Raw genomic sequence first — 20,057 nt, forward strand, 5'->3', positions numbered from 1 at the left:
AGAGGGGAGGACTGTCCTTGGAGCTGTGAGCTCCCCGCTACAGCTGCCAGCCGCATTACTGCTATCTTTTCTGCTGACTAATCAATGTAAAGGCCTGATTTTTTAGGAATAAAAACTCTGTGCTTTGTATGCTCGGAGTCATCTCCTGCTTTGAAGGGACGACCCCCATCGCGATCGGAATAAACTGCCTCTTGCTTTTGCATCGAACCGCGGTCTGTGAGTCTCTTTGGGGGAGGGAGTGGTACGGACCCTGCACCGGGAGTGCAGGTTTTGCAAAACCTTGAATAAGGGCCAGATTAGAAAGAAAAACAACTGGGGCTACTGAACCTTGAATAGAGGCCAGACCAGATGGCCTTCCCTATAGGGCAGAATTAGCTTATTTTGAGAACTAGGGAACCTGGGGCAGGGCGGACTGCTCTTGGAAGAAACCACAAGCTGCCAGCTGCAAAACTCTTTTTTATGTTATCTTTCTGCTGACCAGTCAATGTAAAGAAACGTGTGGTCTGGTTTTTAGGTATAAAAACTCTGTGCTTTGTATGCTCGGGGTCGTCTCCTGCCTTGAAGGGGCGACCCCATCGCGATCAGAATAAAGTTATGCCTCTTGCTTTTGCATTGAACCACGGTCTGTGAGTCCCTTTGGGAGGGGAGCAGTCCGGAGTTCCTGCATCGGGACTGCATTTCTTACATACGAAGAGAGAAAATATAAAGAAAAAGAGAAAAAATAAAGAGACACAGACAAAAGCATGAAAATATTTCTTCCACGTAGCGGGGAGGAGACAACTCGTCTGGCTGGCTTTCAGGCTTCTTCACATAACCTTCCTTACCCTGCCTAACAAGTGATTAAACAATTGGAGGCCTCTAAACTGAGATTTAAGTATGTATCTTTTCTCTGAGTGCATGGTCTTACCCCTTGTTTCACTCAGGGAACCAGAAAAACCTGTCTGTACCGTACTGTCTGGGAAAGAATAAAGAGAACAACAGAACATGAGAGCAAAATTAGGAGGAAAGAAAGAAAAAAACACAATTAAAAGGGAGTAAATGTTGACGAACGAGGCCAGGAAACCCAGGAAGTCTGGCCTTACTAACACATGGGACTGGACCACCGTGGCATCTACATGCAAATATGTTAACAACACAGACTTTCCACCTGCACAGAACTAACTGCGGACGGAGCCGACACCTGAATGTCAAGTGCAGAACTCCTAGACGACACTGGAGAAAGAGCTCTGCGAGTCAGCACACCTGCTTCACTGCAGACAGTAAAAGCAGCTGAGGTTCGCTGCCCGGTGACGTCGGCAACGAAGACGTTTTCACTCAAGGCTCCCTAAGCCCTGCGGACGCGCAGCCAGGGGAACCAAGTCACTCAGAAGTTCAGCTTCCCCCTCGGGGAGGTGCAGTGACCTCACGGGGCGCTTCCCGTCCCGCCCCCGGGGCGAACCCACTCGGGCTCCCGCGGCTCCTCCCCGCGTGGGGACGGCGGCCCCGCTCACCATGGCGCCGACTCCGAGCTCGCCCCGCTCTCCTCGGCTCCCGGCAGCGGCTCACAGCGCGGCTCTCCTAACAAACGGACTTGCCCAGTACCTTCCCAAGCCGGCAGTTTCTGGGACCGGAAGTGCACGCCCCATTCTGACCGGCGGGTTCGTCTCGAGACCCTCATTCGCTGGTGAGGCTTGAGTGACAGGAACATCTCTGTTAGGGACAGAGTGCTGAGAAGTGTCACAGAGCGGTGGTTCCCAGCCCTGGTCTCCACTCCAGTCATAGAACTGTCCCAAACTTGCTGTGATAGGCATTCCAGCAAAGCGTGCGTCTGTTACCGTACAGGCCACGAACCTAATCTCAGGGAACTAGAAAGGCGTTTACATCAGCATCTGTCGCCAGCACCTGCCAGGTGCCCCAGGTGTGTTCGGCCAGCCACCCACCTCTTTTTCTTTTCGCAGTGCTCGCCCCGTTCTCTCCCTCTTTTTGCTCTCATGGATCTGCTCCCTATTTCCGCCTGTCTACATGTCCATTTGTCTGCCTCTACCCTTTCCCCAGGACCTCACTTCTCCCCGCTCCCCCAATAAACCTCTTGTATACCATAGGTGCATAATTAAGCCCCTGGAGTAATTTCTCAGGGGCACACCTTGGCTCAGCCTGCAAAAGGTAGGCCCCTCTGCACACTGTGTATCACAACGGCGCCTGGACAGCAGCGCTGTCCCTGCGTTACTCCTGCACTCAGTAGACACTGCTCCTTTTTCTAGGCTCAAGGTCTCTAGCATATGCACAACATTAAACACTGTGAAGTGGAGAGATCCACCTGCCTCACAGCTGAAAAGTGCCAGATCTATCCAGGTCAGATTGAAAACACCTAACTGATAGTCACCAGGCATTAGCAATTGTCAGAAGGCTCACCTCGATCGCTTACATCTCTCAGCTGAACATTGGTAGACAAAACATTAACAGGTTCCCAACCTACAGTGGTAGCACTAGCTTTTCATGCCAGCACTAGGGAGGTGGAGTCAGAACATCAAAGTTTAAGCCTGATACACAGAGAAGTTCCAGGACAGCCTAAGCTGCAAAATGAAACACTGTCTCTAAAAACAAGAACAAAAAAAAAAAAAAAAAATTTAAACCAGCTTGGTCTGTGGGACCTGCGATGAGAAGACAAAGATAGAAAATTTGACATCAGTATGTCTTGTATAATCTGATGATTCATGTTAGGCAAGTTTATTAAGGTGTACAGCTTTGATGTACTATTTACATGTGAAGAATGAGACCGTCAGCAGGAAGTTGATTTAGCACTCTTGGAAGAACACGGGATCCCTCAGAGTGAGCACACAATGGCCATGAGACTGATAACCACAGTTTCTCAGAAGAGCCTGGTTCCCTTGACTCCTTCAAGATAACCACTCAAGCACCCTTAGGCAAGACAGAAAAAAATAATAATATATTTTTGTGCTTTCATCAGGGCATATGAGAAAGCTTTGGTTAGGCATGAATTCCAAAAGACTCACCTCCAACCTAAACAGATATCGAAACAAAAACATGGAAAATTAGGACTTAGAACGAGTAGTAGATATTGGAAATTTGATACACATAATGGGGAATAAGAAAGTATTGAACACACCAAAAGCTGATTTAAAAAAATAAAAACATAATTGAAAAACCTTTAAATAAATTACTTTTTGAAAAAAGGCAGACTCAATTTGCTAATTTCCCACATGAATTTAGAGTTGTGAGCTGCAGTAAAGTCCTGAAATCCCAACACATGGAAGGCTGATACAGGGGCATCACTTGTTTAAGGCCTGGTATAGCTACAGACTGAGTTGACAAAATACTTAGGCAATTTAAACATAACCTGCCTCACAAAAGCTTTTGTTTAACATTCAGTGGACAGATGTTTTCCAAGCATGGAAGGGGTTCTAGAATAAGTGCCTGGTATTTTCTACCCCAAAAATGAAAATTGAGCTACTAAAACAAATAGGTGGATTGAAGAGAATGCTGTAACGGGAATCACCCAGTTTGCTCAGTGAGTAAAGGCACCTGCAACTAAGTCAGAGGGCCAGAGGTCTATACCTAGGGGAGAAGCCACTCCTTCAATGTGTAATCTGACCTTCACACATGTGTTGTGAAATGTGTCTTTACGCCCATCACAAAGGCAAAGATTCAGAATGTTTAAATAGAAAGCAATGTAAAGAACAACAACAACAAAATAAATAAATAAATAAAACATTAAAAAAAGGAAAGAGGAAAAAAGGGAAGTAAAAGAAAAATCCAGCAAAACTGCTGGCTATGTGTTAGTACAACCATTCAGCATTCAGAACTTCTGTCACCTCACTGTGTTAAAGTTGCTTCTACAAAAGGGCATTTCTCAGTTTCTCTTAACCTAGCTATCACCCAAATAATTGAGACTCTTTTATATTTGTTCAATAATAAGCTTCACATCACAATAACTGCGCAGTTATTACTCTATTCTCAACCCTCTAAACTAAATTTTGTTTCTTCGCTCAAACATCTTAGAGATGCTTGCATTTTGTTTCTTTTTCTACTGAGCTCCCTTTTCTGGTTTCTCCTAGAAATCTGGTGGCTGCATGGTAGCTCAGTATCCAAGTGGTTCCCTAGCAAGGGGGACAGGAACTGTTTCTGACATGAACTCATGAGCTTCCCCTCCCCCCTAAGGGAGGAGCAGCCTTGCTAGGCCACAGATAAGGACATTGCAACCATCCTGAAGATACCTGATAAGCTAGGGCCAGACAGAAGGAGAGGAGGACACCCCCTCTCAGGGGACTCGGAAGGGGGCAGGGAGGAGATGAGGGAGGAAGGGGAGGTTTGGGAGGGAAAGAGGGAGTGGGCTACAGCTGGGATACAAGTGAATGTATAAAATTATTTAAAAATAAAAAAATATTAATAAAAAAAGAAATCTGGCGGCTGAATCCCCATACTTTCTTCCCTAACTCCTCCTCCCCTCCTGGCAGGATGCCCAGCCCTGTTCTCTCCCCTACTCAGTAAGCAGCTTCATTGGCATAGCAGGGAACAATTAGGGAGCAGTGTTTACACAACATTTAGACAGGAGATCCTCAGGACAAGGATTGCAGTAAGATTTGGGGGCACAGAAACCAGCATTTAAATTGAACAATAACCTTGTGCCTACAGCATTTCCAGGCTATCAACAGGAAGCAAAGTATTCACAGTTAGCTAAGAAGTTACCAAGTGAGTAAGAATCATCCGTCAGCTCTTTATGGAACTCCTTTCTGACAGGAACAATTTATTGTGGGGCCTTCTCACCTCTGAGGATGTGGGACCTCAAGAGAGAGATGGTCGTCACACATCTGGGTAGTGACTCTCCCAGGGGTTACATACTGGATATCATGTATGTGTCCTCCACACTGCTGCCCTCTGCCTATGACACTTGCATATGCTAGTGGGATCTCCACACAGGTGCCAGGCATATGACAACCACCTGTGGCCAACCTCCTACTGTGGAGATGCATGTATGCAACACAAGCTTCAGTGCACTTGCTTGCCTGCACCCTTCTGCCTAACAGACCCCACTCTTGGTGGTGAGTTTCATCACCAAGCATCGTCATCATGTTGAGCTGTCTTACACGCTCCATATTCTGGACTTGTAAAATCCAGGACAGGCCACCCTTTCCTGAGGGTTGTGGAGGTAAGTCTCCTGATGATATGATGCATTTTGCCTTTCTGTTCCCTCAATCATTTTACCAACCCAGGTACAACCCCTTCTTGGCTCCACCCACCCCATCCTGATCATTCCTGTTCTTTTCTCTGGTCCAGCCCTGCTGTCCTTTCTATGCTTGCCTCCACACACTGGATTCATCCTTTTTGATGATGTACTCTCCCCACCCATTTCCTGCTCCCCCCAGACACACCCCTATGCCTCAATCCAGGATCCAATCCTCACAACCTCTAATCCTGTTCTGTTCCCACAGCAGTACCCTTACTTTCTAGCCCCTCTTTCTGTGGCCACACCCTCCCAGAAAACCTGCCCACCACCAGCTGGGAAAGAAGGCTCAGGAGGATCTCTACTTCCTATTTCTACTTGAGCAACAACTGCAGCTGCAGCCCCTGTACCTGTGGAGGATGAGTTCATTTCTCCTAAGTCCTCATCAGGAAATGGTGGAAATTTAAGATTAGATTAATAATCCCTTACTTCAGGGTGCTTTTCAGGCAGTGGAGCATGCATATCTAAAAGAAATTGCAGTGAGGGATATAGAGATTTTAATCCAGCAACATGGCTACTCTGGCTGAAATACAGACATACCTTTAGTACACCCCATTAATCCCAAACAATGTAGGTAAGGTCAGTTAGTTTATAGACAGAAACAGCCATGTTTGTAAGTGACTTCTAACTGAGGTGCAGACAAAGTGACAAAGCAGAGAAAGATTTGACAGAATTAGTCAGAAGTTGTATATGCCCAACTCTGATGAGACCAGCACAGGAAAGAAAAGCTATCGAAGAGCAGTGAAGGTAGAAAGAGTCACGCAGTTGGGAGTCAGTACAGTAAGTACAGTACAATGGAGTTGGGTTCATTTGTGACTTCATGCAGTTCAGTATAGGTCATCAGAGGGAGTTGAAGCCAGAGAATAAGAGGCCAGAGGTTAGAACAAAATTCCAGAGTTAGTTTGAGACCAAGAAAAGCAATTGAATGAGAAGCTGAGAGAAGCCAGATTAAATCAGTCAGCTGGAGAGGCATTTAAACTAGAACAGCTGAGTTGAACCAGCCAGCTACAGTTCAGAAAGAACAGAAAGGGTGAGTTTATTCAGCAGTAAGCTTGATAATTACATCAGGCTAATAAAGGTTACTTTTAAAGAAGAAGCTGAAGGAGTTGTCACCGGGACAGTAGTGGTACTGTTTTTTCTTTTGATTTTGCTTGAACAGGGTAAATATTCTTTTTCTTTTTGTCTCTCTTACCACTTTTAAGGTTTGATTATCCAATTTTGATTAATTCAAGAATCCACTGTCTTTTCCTCATGATTAATATCCTCCTTCTCTTCCTCAAGTATTTTGAAAACAGTCTGAATTAATGGTTAATTGACCCAAAATTTAACAGGAATCATTTCTCCTATTCATCTTCCTTTTAAATATTCTTTTGGACTCTGTCCCATACTTTCATCATCTAATGTCATTATGAGATCCAGGAATTCTAATCCTAAATGACTTATGAAAATTCTAATGGATATGTTCTAAGTACTTAAGCTCCTTCTTTCAAAAATGGTGGACAAGCTCAACATTCCTGGTTTCTGCTTCATCGCTATGAGCTTGTCTGAGGCTTCCCACATTCTTATCTTATTGCTGACTTCATATTCAGTACTTGTCACTGCTCTAGTGTTTTGCAGGATCTGGGAGAATGAAGCCAATAAAAGAGCAAGACTGAAGTCTCATGCAATAGCCAACTTTATACAGAGCCTGAGTTAATTTGTACTCTGAGGATTAAGAAATGGCACCTAAGCGAAGTTCTCATGAATTCAAGCTGTGCTCAATGACAAGAACAACCACATATGTGGTACAGACATGTTTTCCCATGGAAGAATAGTTTAAACTCTTAACTGATTAATATTATCCTTGTTTTCTTAGAGTGTTCTCAAAAGCACTTAGAATTCTCATGACTCCATTCCAGCACTGTGTCCCAACAGTACACATAAATCAAATTGTTTTTATTTCCTAAAGAATATATACATAAAGAAAGCATATTTTACAATGTGGGGTAGCACTTGTGTGTGTGTGTGTGTGTGTGTGTGTGTGTGTGTGTGTTCATAACACTTGCATACCTTGGGCCAAAGGAAGCCAGAAGAGTTGCATCAGACCTTCTCTCTGCATCTGATGTGGGTGCTGGAAAACAGGACTGGGGCACCGAACAGGAGAAGTGGTACTGAGTCAGCTTTCCAGACTCCAAATATATCATTATAATGCAGAAAATAAAGATGCTCCATTTGTCCATCTTGTCACTTGCGGGTGATGAAAATCCCTGATACATGGATATTGAAGAACTGAATGGATATCCATCACTTTGTGAATGTAGTCTGCATATTGCTTCTCACTGGCATTTCTAACACAGTTCTCTTTTTTACAGTGAATACAACAAAAGATTTAGTTGAGTAGAGATTAGTGCAGATTATATTAGGAAAAGATCCATTAGTGCAGATTATATTAGGAATGATGGTTGGGTTTGGAGGAAATTTTTGTTGTTCTTGATGTTTTTGCATTCTGTTTGTTTGCCTGTATTTCTAAGACAGGGTTTCTCCAAATAGCTATGCCATCCCAGAAGTCACTCTGTGGTCCAGGCTGGACTCAAACAATGTACCTGCCTCTATCTCCCAGGTGCTGAGGTTACAGGTATGCAGCTGGTTAAATATAACCTATATTTAATCAGAGAATGAAAGAATGATGTAAGAATTAAACAGGAACCATCATTCTTTTGATGAAGAGGAACACTTCTTGGAATACTAAACCAATAATTATGACTGGTAAAACATTTACATTCTCAATATTTTGGTTATTTGCTTTCGTAATTGCATCTTTAATAACTTTCTCCTGTTTCTTTGTGAGTTCAAGTGCAGCCTGATTTACAAAGCCAATTCAAAATAGCCAGGGCTATACAGAGAAACGCTCTCTCAAATAACCAAAATAATAATAATTTTACCTGTGTGTATACACCTATTTCAGGGTATATATGGGCCAGTCAGAAGACAGCTTACAGGTGTCTATTCTCTACTTCCTGTAGGTGAGTTCTAGAACTCAAACCCAGGTAGTAAGGTTTGCAGCAAGTGCCTTCAACTGATTAGTGAACTCACTGGCCCTTACTTAAGTTTCAAAAATATTTATGTATGGATTGGTGTGTGGGTGTGTGGGTGTGGGTGTGTGTGTGTGTATCCATGCATCCGTGCATGCACACATGCATAGATGTCACATCTCAAGTATAATAATCAGAGTAATGTGGATTTCCCAGAGAATGAACTCAGGTCAATCAGCCTTGATAGCAACCACCTTTATCCATTGAGACAAATCTCTGCCATTCATTTGTGTTTCTGAAAAAGTGTTAAGAACAAATACTTATTCCAACATAACCCATAAAAATGGATGGCAGTATGAATATCATTTCATTTGGAAATGTTTTGTTACTCAAATTATTCTGTGTTCCTTTATCCTTGGATGACAATTTTTATACAATTTTAAAACAAGACAATATTTTAAAGATGAAAGGGTTCTACTAACCTTACATTAGCCCCAGTGAGATGTCTCAGTTGACAAAATACAAGGCTTTACTGCATTTGTTAATTTAGTGTTTCTCTTCAATAGGAATTCTTTTATGCTTTTGTAGATGCCTATAACAAACATGCAGAGGCATTATCACACATCTGATGATATTTGAAGGGTTTCTCTCCAGTGTGAGTTCTTTGATGTGTTTGGAGATTACACTGATGTGCCAAAACGTTACTGTATCAACTACATTCAGACAGTTTCTCTCCAGTGGGAGTTCTTTCATGTATTTGAAGGCTACTGCAAAGTAGAAACACTTTTCCACATTGATTACAGTCATAGAGTTTCTCTCCAGTATGACTTTCATGCTGTTGTTGAAGATGACTGTTATATGTAAAGATTTTACCATATTGAGTACATTAATAAGGTTTCTCTCCAGTATGACTTCTTTCACATATATAAAAACAACTGCAATATGTGAAGGCTTTATGACAGAGTACATTCATACAATTTCTCAAGAGTATGAAAATTTTCATCATTTCGAAGCCTTCTATGTCTTGCAAAGGCTTTACCACATTGATTATATCCATTACATCCACTGAGTTTCTCTCTAGTATGAATTCTTTCATGCCTGTAAAGAACACTGTTATATACAAAGGCCTTACAATTCCTTTTTATAGTCAGAGCAAAGCACCTTGATACAATGAAAACATGTTTTTCACTGAGAACTCAATAACAAAGCAACCTGACAAACAAGCAGCTCTCCAAAAGTGATGGAAGAATCTCCCTTAGAGAGAGAATGCTGAGAAGGGACAAAGAACAATGGTTCCCAACCCTGGCCACCACTATAGGCACAGACATGTCTCAGACCTGGGCAGACTGGCATTGCAGTAAAGCTTACAACTGGACTGTAAAGTTGTCCCTGCACTATTCCTCAATCAGCAGGCACTTCTCCTTCATCTAGAGATAGGGTCTCTGGCATATGCAGATCATTAAACACTGCAGTGGAATGATCCACATGCCTCACAGCTGAAAGTGCAGCAAGTCTATCCAGGTCTATCAAATTTAAAATTTAAAGTCTATCAAATTTAAAACACCAGATGGATATTCACAGAAATCAACAATTAAAAAAAATTCTCATCTACAATTGCTTACACCTCTCTCAGCTGAATATTGGTAGGAAAAATATTAACAATTGTCCACCTCAATACAGTGGCACTGGCCTATCATGTCAGGCATTTTAGAGGTGGAGGTAGAATATCAAAAGTTTAATCCTGGTGTACAGAGTGAGTTCCAGATCATCTATGGACACCCAAAGAAACCCTGTCTTAAAAAATAATTTTTTAAAATCAGCTTGGTCTATGACAGCAAACACGAACAATTGGGGCCTCTAAAAGAGAGGTGACCAGGGTGAGAGCCTGTGAGGAGAAGGCAGAGGAAGAAAATTTTGCATCAGTATGTCTTGCATATGCTGATAGTTCCTGATAAGCAAGTTTATTAAGATGTACAGCTCTGATAACACTAGTTATAGGTGGAGGAGACAGTCCACAGAAAAACAAGATAGCAATGTTTGCAGAAGAACACAAGATACCTCAGAGAGATCACACAGTGGCCATGAGACTGATAACCACAGATTCTCTGACTGAAGAGTATGGTTCCCTTGACTCCTTCAAGATGCTTGCTCAAGCACCAAACCAGACCTTCCAAAGTCTGCCTTTAGGCAAGACACAGAAGTAATGTTGCCTTGGTTTTGTTTTCATCAGCACAGCTAAGAAATCATTGGATAGGCTTGGCTCCCAAAAGGTTCACCTCCAACTTAAACAAAAACACATATGAAAATGGAGACAGTGAGAGAGGGGGCTATGGATGGGATACAAAGTAAATAACCTGTGATTAATATTAAAAATAAAAATTAATTAAAAATAAAATGGAAAAAAGAATCAATTCATGAAAAGATAGGGCTTAGGAAGGAAGAGTAGAAAGATTAGTAGAGATTGGAAATGAAATACGCATAATAGGGATTAAGAAAATAATAATGATACCAAAAGTTGATTTTTAAAAAAAAACATAATTAATACACCTTTAGCTATATTATGTTTTAAAAGAAGAAAGACTCATGTGGCTAATTTTCCATATGAAATTTAGAGCTGAGAGTGGTAGTCCAGTCCTAGAACCCCAGCACATGGAAGGCTGAGGCAGGAGCATCACAAGTTTAAGGCCTGGTATGACGACAGACTATGTTGAAAAAATATTTAAGGACAGTAAGTAGACACAGTCTCAAAATAAATTTTTGTTTTAAGCTCAGTGTCCAGATGTCAGCCAAGTATGTGAGTGGCTCAAGAATGAGTACATACGATTCTCTATCCCAAAATAAGAATGGAGTAACCAGAACCAATATACTGAAATAGGTGGAAAAGAAAGGAACACCATGACAGAAACAAGCTAGTTGGCTTAATGTGTAAATGCACATGCAACCAAGTCTGAGATCCTGAGTTCACTATGTAAGAGAGAACCTACTCCTCCAACTTGTCCTCTAATCTTCACACATGTGCTGTGGAATGTGTCTTCATACACATCTCAAAGACACAAGTTTAGAATTTTAAAAACAGAAGACAATATGAAAAACAAAAAACTAAAAACCCAGTAAAACAGCTAGCTATGTGTTAGTACAACCATTCACCAAAATAGAATTCATTTCAGCACAGACTGGATGTCAGTAGGAAGCAAAGCCTTTACAGTTAACTCCCTACAAAGTCATCACGCTATCTCTGAACAAGCTTCCTTGGGGTAAAACAGGAGCAAATGAAGAGGTTTTTTCTTTTTATGGAAATTCCTATCTAACAAAAACTTCTTTTTGGATTAAATCACTAAAGAAAAGAAAAAGAAAGACAGAGGGCAAAGTCATTCATAATAAAACGAATCAGAACCATGAACACAGGATCTGTCTAATCACATCCTCAGCAGGATGCACCAAAGTCTAACTCTATGGTGAGGACTTTGTCTCAGGCCTGCTCAGGCAATGCTTACAGTATCCAGACTGAAGACTGAGATTGAGACTGTTCTATGGCCATCAGCACTTTGCTGATTTTGTGACAGGAACAGATTATTGCAGGTCCTTCTCACCTCTCAGGTTCTGGGACCTCAAGAAATGGTTGTTCACCATACATCTGGGCAGGGGCTAAGGTGCAGGATGTCATGTGTGAGTGGTCCATGCTGCTGCCCATGTGCCTTTGACACTTGCATATAGGATCTCCACACAGGTGGAGTCTCTCCTTACAGCTTAAAGGTGGGCTTTGGTGATTCAATTAAAATGGTCATACCTATAGTTTACCAGCAAATACCAGTAGGTATTATCCTGTAGCCTATGTACCAGCAAAAGTAAATGGCAAATACCTTTGCTCACAGAGCCATCTCCTTGCCCCAGCCCAACCAAATTATTAATACTGTTTTTGTTTGTTGTTTGGTTTTGACCCAGCACTGCATTGTATATTCTCACTGGCCTAAAACTTGCCATTAAACCAGGGCGGCCCAGAACTCAGAGGAAACTGCCTGTGTCAGCCTTCAGAGTGCTGGCCTTAAGAAGAGGCTGTGTAAAATGCTGACTGCCTTGAAGATGTTCTGGGTCTGTCAGCACCACAGGCAGCGCACAGCTGACCCACTGTGCCTGTGGCATCGGGGCAAAGAACAAGTGGCTATTTCTGCACTGTGTTCAGAAGCCAGTGAGCACTAAGAACACATTTTAGCCTGACATTTTCAGAGCCATGGTGAGGTAGTACTAGAGCGTGGGTTTCATGTTAGTGGCCAGACCACAAGGTCAGAATGCAATGGCTCACCAAAGGATTGCATGATCAGCATTTTAGCAAGATAGAAATTTGAAATGGGGGAGAAGGGTGGAAACTGGGTTTTCTAGAAGGTATTCACAGGGGCCAGGAAAATACAAACAATTATCCATCCTTTTGCATCTTCCAGATTCAGAAGCCAGAAAGAATAAGGCCTACCTCCTGGCCATGTGGCAGATCAGAATTGGTGCAGATATGATTTTAGGCCATGAGCCTCAGGTATGGCTTCTGTAACCTCAAGAATGACCTGGAGAACCATGCACACGGGCTTTGGCAGCTCCATACATCTCATCCCGGTAGCCCATATCCTAAATTAAGAACCACATTTGGGTTGGTTTGTGTTTGACTCTACTTTCAAGCCTGTTGAGTGACATCCGTCGTGCTGGTCTTACTGCTGGAAGGTTCTCTTAGACTCAACATTTTAATCTGCTGCACATGGCCTTAGAAGTGATAATTATGTAGGAGAAGGAAACTGGTTATAAGCACTGTAATGCAAATAAACTTCTTAAGTCTGAAGAAAAACAGAAAAGAAATGAAAAGAATGGTGGGCTTTAAGAAGAGAATGTATACAACAGAGGCTACACTCTGGTATTCTTAACCAAGTGAACACAAGTAAAACTTGAACTGTGAGGGTGTTTGAGATGCTGGTACTCACTACCTTGTTATTATAGAGTCAAGAGAAACTATTTAAAGGTTGAAATCTGGAAGGTGCAAGAATTAGATTTGTGTTTGGAAAACTATAACTCTATTGAATTGACTGGGAGTTAGAGAGCATCTAAAGTAAAGCCAGACTCTGGGTAAAATGATCAAGACATATCTTTGTATGCTATTGACACTGGAACAAAGAATTTACTGGGACTGAACTTAGCCTGAATTTGTAGAAGTGCCTGACTTGAGAACTAAGGGCCGTGAGGGAATGTGAGAGCCCAGTAAAGTTAGAAAACTGAAAATGTGTGCAAAGGTGGTTAAAGGATGATGGGCTTGGTGTCCTTAGACTTGATCTCCCTACCCCATTTTCCTAATGGCTGGGAAATCTGAGTTTGATGCCCAGGACCCACATGGTAGAAAAAGAGAGCCAACTCTGATGAGATGTTACCTGGGATGTACACAGGAACCATGACATGAGCATGCTCTTTCCCATACAAGCTAGTAAATAAACATCCCTTAAAAATTAAAATTTATCTAGAATCTCATAAGGAAAGCCTCTCATCTCATAGAAGTTGGCAAGGATGCAGCCTCAGTTTCCTTCCAAAGTCAAAGGACATCAAATGTGAGCTCCACACTTTCCCCTACCCTTACCTTACACTTCACCTTGTGAGCTACACACAGTGTCCAAGCCTACCTTACAGTTCAAAGTAACCAATTCTTGAAATAGATATTCAGGAAAACAGAAATCCAATTCATCAGTAGCACGTGGTAGTGTAGGGACGAACACTCTTAACACAGACCACTATCTAGCTGTGTCTCCTTACACAATCATACATAGTATGCAATTTTTTCTAGTGGAATTTTAGTAGAATCATTATATGTAGGGTAAATCTTAGAATGAACACTGGTTTTTCACTGAGTAGACATCAGAATGAATACTTGCTTTCTACAAGTATTTTGACCTTGAAAAAAACATTGTAGAAAAACAATGGTTATTTTCTGTGATTTATAGGGTTGTTTTTCTGAAGGAGATTTACAGCCTTCGCATGACTTGGTCACAAGACAACCCTGGAATACCTGTAAAGTACTACATTGTTGAAAACAGTGTATAAAAGGGTAAAGTTGCAGGGGTGTGATGTCTTCCTCCACAAAACATATAGATTAGATCAGAGGCTTTGGTATGAGAAACCTGTTTTACTAAAAAAAAAAAAATACTTCTGCTTAACAACTGATAAATATACTTTTGCACAGCTGTTTGGCATTCAGTCTACCAAGGCTGGCTCTCCCTGCAGCTAGCCAGGTCCTAATTCATTCTTGAGTAACCCTTTCTCTTTGATCATGTCATGAAACTCAGAACACCAATACTTTGTGTGAAATACGCTTCAGATATATTTAGAATTTTGCTAAGTTTAATCAATGGAGCATGACCAAATACTGTATGATGAAGCATTTCGTGTTTAGTTTTTAAGCTGCACAGTAATCTGTGAGAACACAAAAGTACAGTATCATTGTTGCCAACTAGTATTTCAACTAACTTATTTATTTATTTATTCATTTATGAGACAAGGAATCATGCACTGAAAGCTGGCCCAAAACTCCCTATGTAGTCTAGGATGACCACTGAAAAGTCTAGGAGATTTCGATGTCTTCATTAGGTTGGTTGGTAGTATGTTGTGTTGTATTCTGTTTTACTTGGAGACACATTCTCTTAGTGCCTTCCATAATGGCCCTCCCCTTGTCTCAGCCAAGATTACAGCTTTTCACCCAGTGTATGCTACAGGTAGGACCAAATCACAGGATTGGTTCAAAGCTAAGCCAACTCTCACCCTACTGAGCTTCAACTTGAGCTTTGATTTTCTGTTTTGTACAGTGAAGATATTATGTTTTTTTAAAAAGGGTGTATGAAGAAAGTACAGTCACCAATTTCCTGTAAGTGAACATAAAGTGATTATCTAGCTAACGTAGGCCATGCTACTGCTACATAACCACTGTGCCATGCCCTAAACTTTATACACTACAAAGTGACCAAAACCCAGTTTATTTATAGCTGCTTGGCCAGCATAGAAAGTGAGAATATACAACAGATACCTCAAGTGAGGACTCTTCTGTTCTTAACTCTTCACTTTGTGGGAGTGTAACTTTTTCTAGGTAGTGTCAGTAGTGAATTAAATTATAGACAGGCAGCCTGTGTCAAGAGAACTAATGGGATGAGGGAAATCATATCTCTGGTCTGAAGTATATATAGGCAACTGTGTTTCAAGGGCTGAAGACAGAGCTTATAAAAAAACAGAATTTACATCACCGGGTCCGGGGGCAGCTGCAGTAGGACCGCAGTACCAGTAAGAAAGAGAATGCAAAGGCTTTTGCTCTAAGTGAATCAGGGCTGGGAGCTGGCTGCTTCCAGTCTCTCTGTACTTTAACTCTTAAACTTTCAGGCTATTTGGGCTGCTGATCACTGATAGCAGCAAGAAACTGAGTTTTCTTAACTCTTAACTGTCAGGCTAATTACTCTGGTTCCTGTATTTTAACTCTTAAGCTTTCAGGCTCTCAGCCCTGCTATTTGGGGCCACTGTCTGTGGTGAGAAGAAACAAAGAAAAAGGAAACCATACATTCACACTGTAATGAGCCTGTAAGACAGCAAAGCTGCCAGGAGCAAAGTTAAGAGACATTTTTGGTGACAGTGACTGGACAACACCCCTAAGACATTGAAAGCTTGTAAGACAGCAGAGCTGTCAAGGGTAAGAAGATATTCCTAGTAATAGTAACTAAGTACGCTCTTAAGGCAGCTGACGTGTGTGAGTGTGTGTGCAAGAATGATAAGCTAAGTTATGATCTGAAATAAAGTATAACAATTAAAGTAAAGCCCCTAAGATATTAAGTAATGAAATTAGGTAATGTCAGCTGATTAGCAGCTGGCATGTGTGAAAGAACAATAAGCCAAGCCATGCCCCCCAAAATGTATAAAAATGCAGCCTGAGCCTACACAGGCGTGGCAGGCTAGACCCATGATGAGGAAGTTGATAGACCCCCAATAACCAGCCCATTCCCAAACCGCTGTTTGAAAATCCCAGACTACCTTAACAAACCGGTTCTGAAAGGACAACCTTATCAGACCAGCCCTGGAAGGCAGCTCCCGAGCAACCACAGCTTCCTTTGCATCTAAGGCCCGGCTGGAACTGCGAAGTTCCAGGGCCTAGAAGACACCCTACGCCGGAGGCAAAAGTGTCCGAGCCCGTACCTGTGGCCAGGTTGTATTCCCCATAAGATGTATAATGAGCTATGCAACTCTTAGATATCTGTGTGATTTGCATGATTAAAGCAGCATTCAAAAATCATTCTGTTGGCTTTTATCAATACCTTGCCACCCTTTGTGGCCTCTCGGTTAAAGTCCTCTAGCATAATCAAGCGCTCATGACACACACACACATAGGGAGCTCCGACAGATCATTCATAAAAACATATATAGACAATCTGACAGATGGACACATTTTTCGAATTAGGGGACTTCAACAAACAGGTTCTAACAAGCTTCATAATTTCCCACATGCATGCCTACGTACATAATACATGCAACATACACTCATAAATACATCATAGACAAGCCGACATATAGAGAGACAATCTGACATATAGACAATATATACATATATACATATATACAAGTGGTGGATGAAGCAAATTACTGTGGGCTTCGACAATGTTTAATTATGTCTTGGGCTTTTTTACCATCTATGAGAAAAATCACCTCATTCAAAAAATAGATATAATCATTACATAAAAAGGGAGTTAGAGTAGGATGATTGATTCTAAGTTCTTTCATTAGAATCATACATAACTAGATAGTTTTGTACATAACTAGATACTTTTGTTTATTATCAGTTTAAAACAGTGGTTTTATCTATATCCTAATTATAGCCAGGAGCCAAAGCCAATTAGTGGAAAGTTACCAACAGCTGCACCAGGACCTTTAAGGTCATGGGTGAGAGAGTTATGTTCCAGGGACTTGTGAGAACATCTGCTTATTAGGCTAGAGCATCTTGAGATATCTTAGCTAACATTCTTGTGCTATCTCCTGTACCATAAACCACCCTACTATCTCCTATACCATAAACTACCCTGGTATCTCCTTCAGCCATAAACTACCCTGCTGACACCTTCTCCCCCCCTGCCTTCTCCCAATAAAGTTGTATAAAAAATTTCAAATAAACTGAGAGCTGGATCAGATTTTAGACTTGCTCTCCTTCTATGTGCCTTTTGTTCCCTCCATTCATTCACCCCTCCTCAGGTACCCATTGAACAACCCACTGGTCAGGGCAGATTATGAGTTCAAAGTGAAGATTTATATTTTTCTTATTTCAAATGTATGTGTTCAGAGCAAAAACTTTATGTCAAGGCTTTTCTAAGAAATGGCATCCATTTGTCTTGTACAGATACCCATTTAGTCTTTGTTTCTATATTTATATCGTCTTTCTTATTGTAGTGTACACCTGGGCCTTATCTTTGGACCAAACCTAGAATGTGTTTCCTTGATTATTAATTTGTGTCAGTTTTATTTTCCTTCCTGTTGTAATGCACATGTGAAAGAATCAGACTAACTTTGTAATTTTTGTAACCTATGTTTCTTTTAATTGCCTTATAACTTGTATTTTCAAGTTTTAGGCCCATGTTAAATTAAAGCCTCTTAGTGCTTCTCCAGAGAGCCGAGTAATGTAAAAGTTCCTGACATCAGCCATCTGTGAGGGCAGAGATAAGGAAGAGAACAAGCAGAGATCTCTACTAAATGGAGAGAAAAATCACCGGCTGGCACCTGTGAGATGAGCTTTGTTTGGAAACTGGGCCAAATGACCCCAATCCTTCTCCTGCATGGCTCTTGACTTTTGATCCAAAGCCTGAAATCCCCACTCCTCAGAACAGACACAAGATGAGTTAATCATTCTCCCACTTTTAACTGTGGCTATATCTCATATGGCAAGAAATTCCAAACTGACTTGAAGATCAGATATTTACGGCAGGGCTGACCAGACCTAAGGGTGCCCAGAACCAACCAATTATTATAAAAGTTAAATACCTCATCCAATCCTGAATTACCAAGATTGCAACTCCAGGAGATTCCCGCGCTTTGCCTTTTAAAAACCTAAGGCCTTTTTCTCCCGGGGCCACTCCTTGCTGACGAGCAGGGGTGATCCCATTGCACAATGGTCAAAATGAACCTCTTGCGATTTTGCAGCAATGATTAGTTTCCTGGGTTCTCTTCAAACCTTCTTAAAATTAGGCTCATGCTGGGCCTAACACATGGAAGTTCACAGAACTCTTAGTTTTTATGTTGCAGGAAATTATTTTAAAACATAATTTAAAAATTTATGTTTTTAAATTACTTGAATCAAGTCAGAATTTCTATAAAATCATCGGGGATTATGAAATCATCAGTTTGTTTAAACAGCACTATTTCATGAAAGTACATTCAAAATAATCTGTAGGAAATCTGCCCAACACAGGGAGGCAATAGGCAGTAAGGATCTCTGTCATGGCAGACATATGAAACAAGCATGGAAAGGAAGTACAGCAACAAGAAGTCTTGAGGCAAAATCCCTGGGGTTTGCCTAAATCAGAGACACACCTATTTGTCAGCTGTGCAAGCACAAATGGGTTGCCTCCAGGAAGTGGCACAGTTGCTTCCTTCTGCCAATTTAACATGGAATTGCTCCCAGCCATAGCTCATTTGGTAGAGGGCTTGTCTAGCATGAAACCCTCTACTTCCTTCCTCTCTAACATCTCCAAGCCCTAGAGGGCAGACGTCCGGCCCTATTCTCTGCCCCTGCTCAGCAACTGACTGTAAGCTGCTTTATTGGCACCTGGAGAGCAGAGGACACCTGGAGAGCAGTATTTACACAACACTGAAACAAGAGATTCTCAGAACAAAGACAGCAACCAGATGGGGGTTGAGGAGGCACAGAAACCAGCACTTGAATCTCTACACAGTACACAATTATATTATGCATACACTGCCCTGCTTCTACCAACTGCCACTCAGTCTCTGTGGAAGATAGCTCTTTCTAACCCAACATCTCAAAGTGTTAATGTCCTTCATTAGGTCTGTCCTGAGCCAGTGATCCCATTGTTCTCCTGTGTGTCAAAGACACCTCAGTAAAACCAAATACACTACCACAGTTGCATGTTCCATGACAGTAATGATTCTGAGGGAAGAAGGGTCAGACAACACAGGCAGGGCATAGCAGGTGTCCTGGTAGAAAAACAGTATGGAGGAGTCTGCTGGGCTTTCAAGTAAAGAAACAAGGTAAAGGAGAGATACCTCACACTAGACCAAGGAAGATAATACTGCTTCACTGACTGAAATGGAAACCACTTGAGGAGGACTGGGTGTGTGTAGCAGAGGAACAGGTGGGAGGAAGAAGAAATGGAGGCAGAGTAGTTGGGGGAGGAGCAGTTGGGGGAAGAAGTAGGTAGGGGACTAGGATGTGAAGGAGAAACTGGTGGGGAGGAGAAAGATGGAAGATGGTGGGAGGAGCAGGTAAGGAAGAGGCACAGGCATGGTCTTAAGCACTGAGTCTTTAGTCTATTTTCTGTTGTATAGCTAAGAGCCAGTCAAGCTTTTGATGTCCCTTGCTAAGCCTGCCAAATTCTGGAATTTGAGGCCTGTATGACAGTGCCATGACAAGAAATGGTGAACTAGTGCCTACCAAAAATCAGGCTTTGAATGGATTGCTTAGGAATCTGTGAGACAGGATATGCTGCTAATGTTTGGATATTTAGTGAACAAGAAAGCATTTTTTTTATTGTGTTTGTTTGTTTTTGCAAAGAAAGGTGTCTGATTATCTTAGGGTTTCTATGGCTGTAATAAACACTGTTAGG

The 20,057-nt window shown here is 41.7% G+C and overlaps 1 non-coding gene and 1 pseudogene across 1 annotated transcript; one reads left to right on the forward strand and one right to left on the reverse strand.

Annotated features, from left to right (window-relative positions):
* Positions 1 to 20,057, reverse strand: part of LOC110546270 (zinc finger protein 160-like) — a 99,280-nt pseudogene that overhangs the window by 44,747 nt on the left and 34,476 nt on the right.
* On the forward strand, positions 12,312 to 12,452 carry LOC132648818 (small nucleolar RNA SNORA43). Its single transcript, XR_009587221.1, has one exon. It is a non-coding gene; the product is annotated as a small nucleolar RNA SNORA43 (small nucleolar RNA).

The sequence above is a fragment of the Meriones unguiculatus genome, chromosome 17 (assembly GCF_030254825.1).
Source record: "Meriones unguiculatus strain TT.TT164.6M chromosome 17, Bangor_MerUng_6.1, whole genome shotgun sequence".
Lineage (NCBI taxonomy): Eukaryota > Metazoa > Chordata > Mammalia > Rodentia > Muridae > Meriones > Meriones unguiculatus.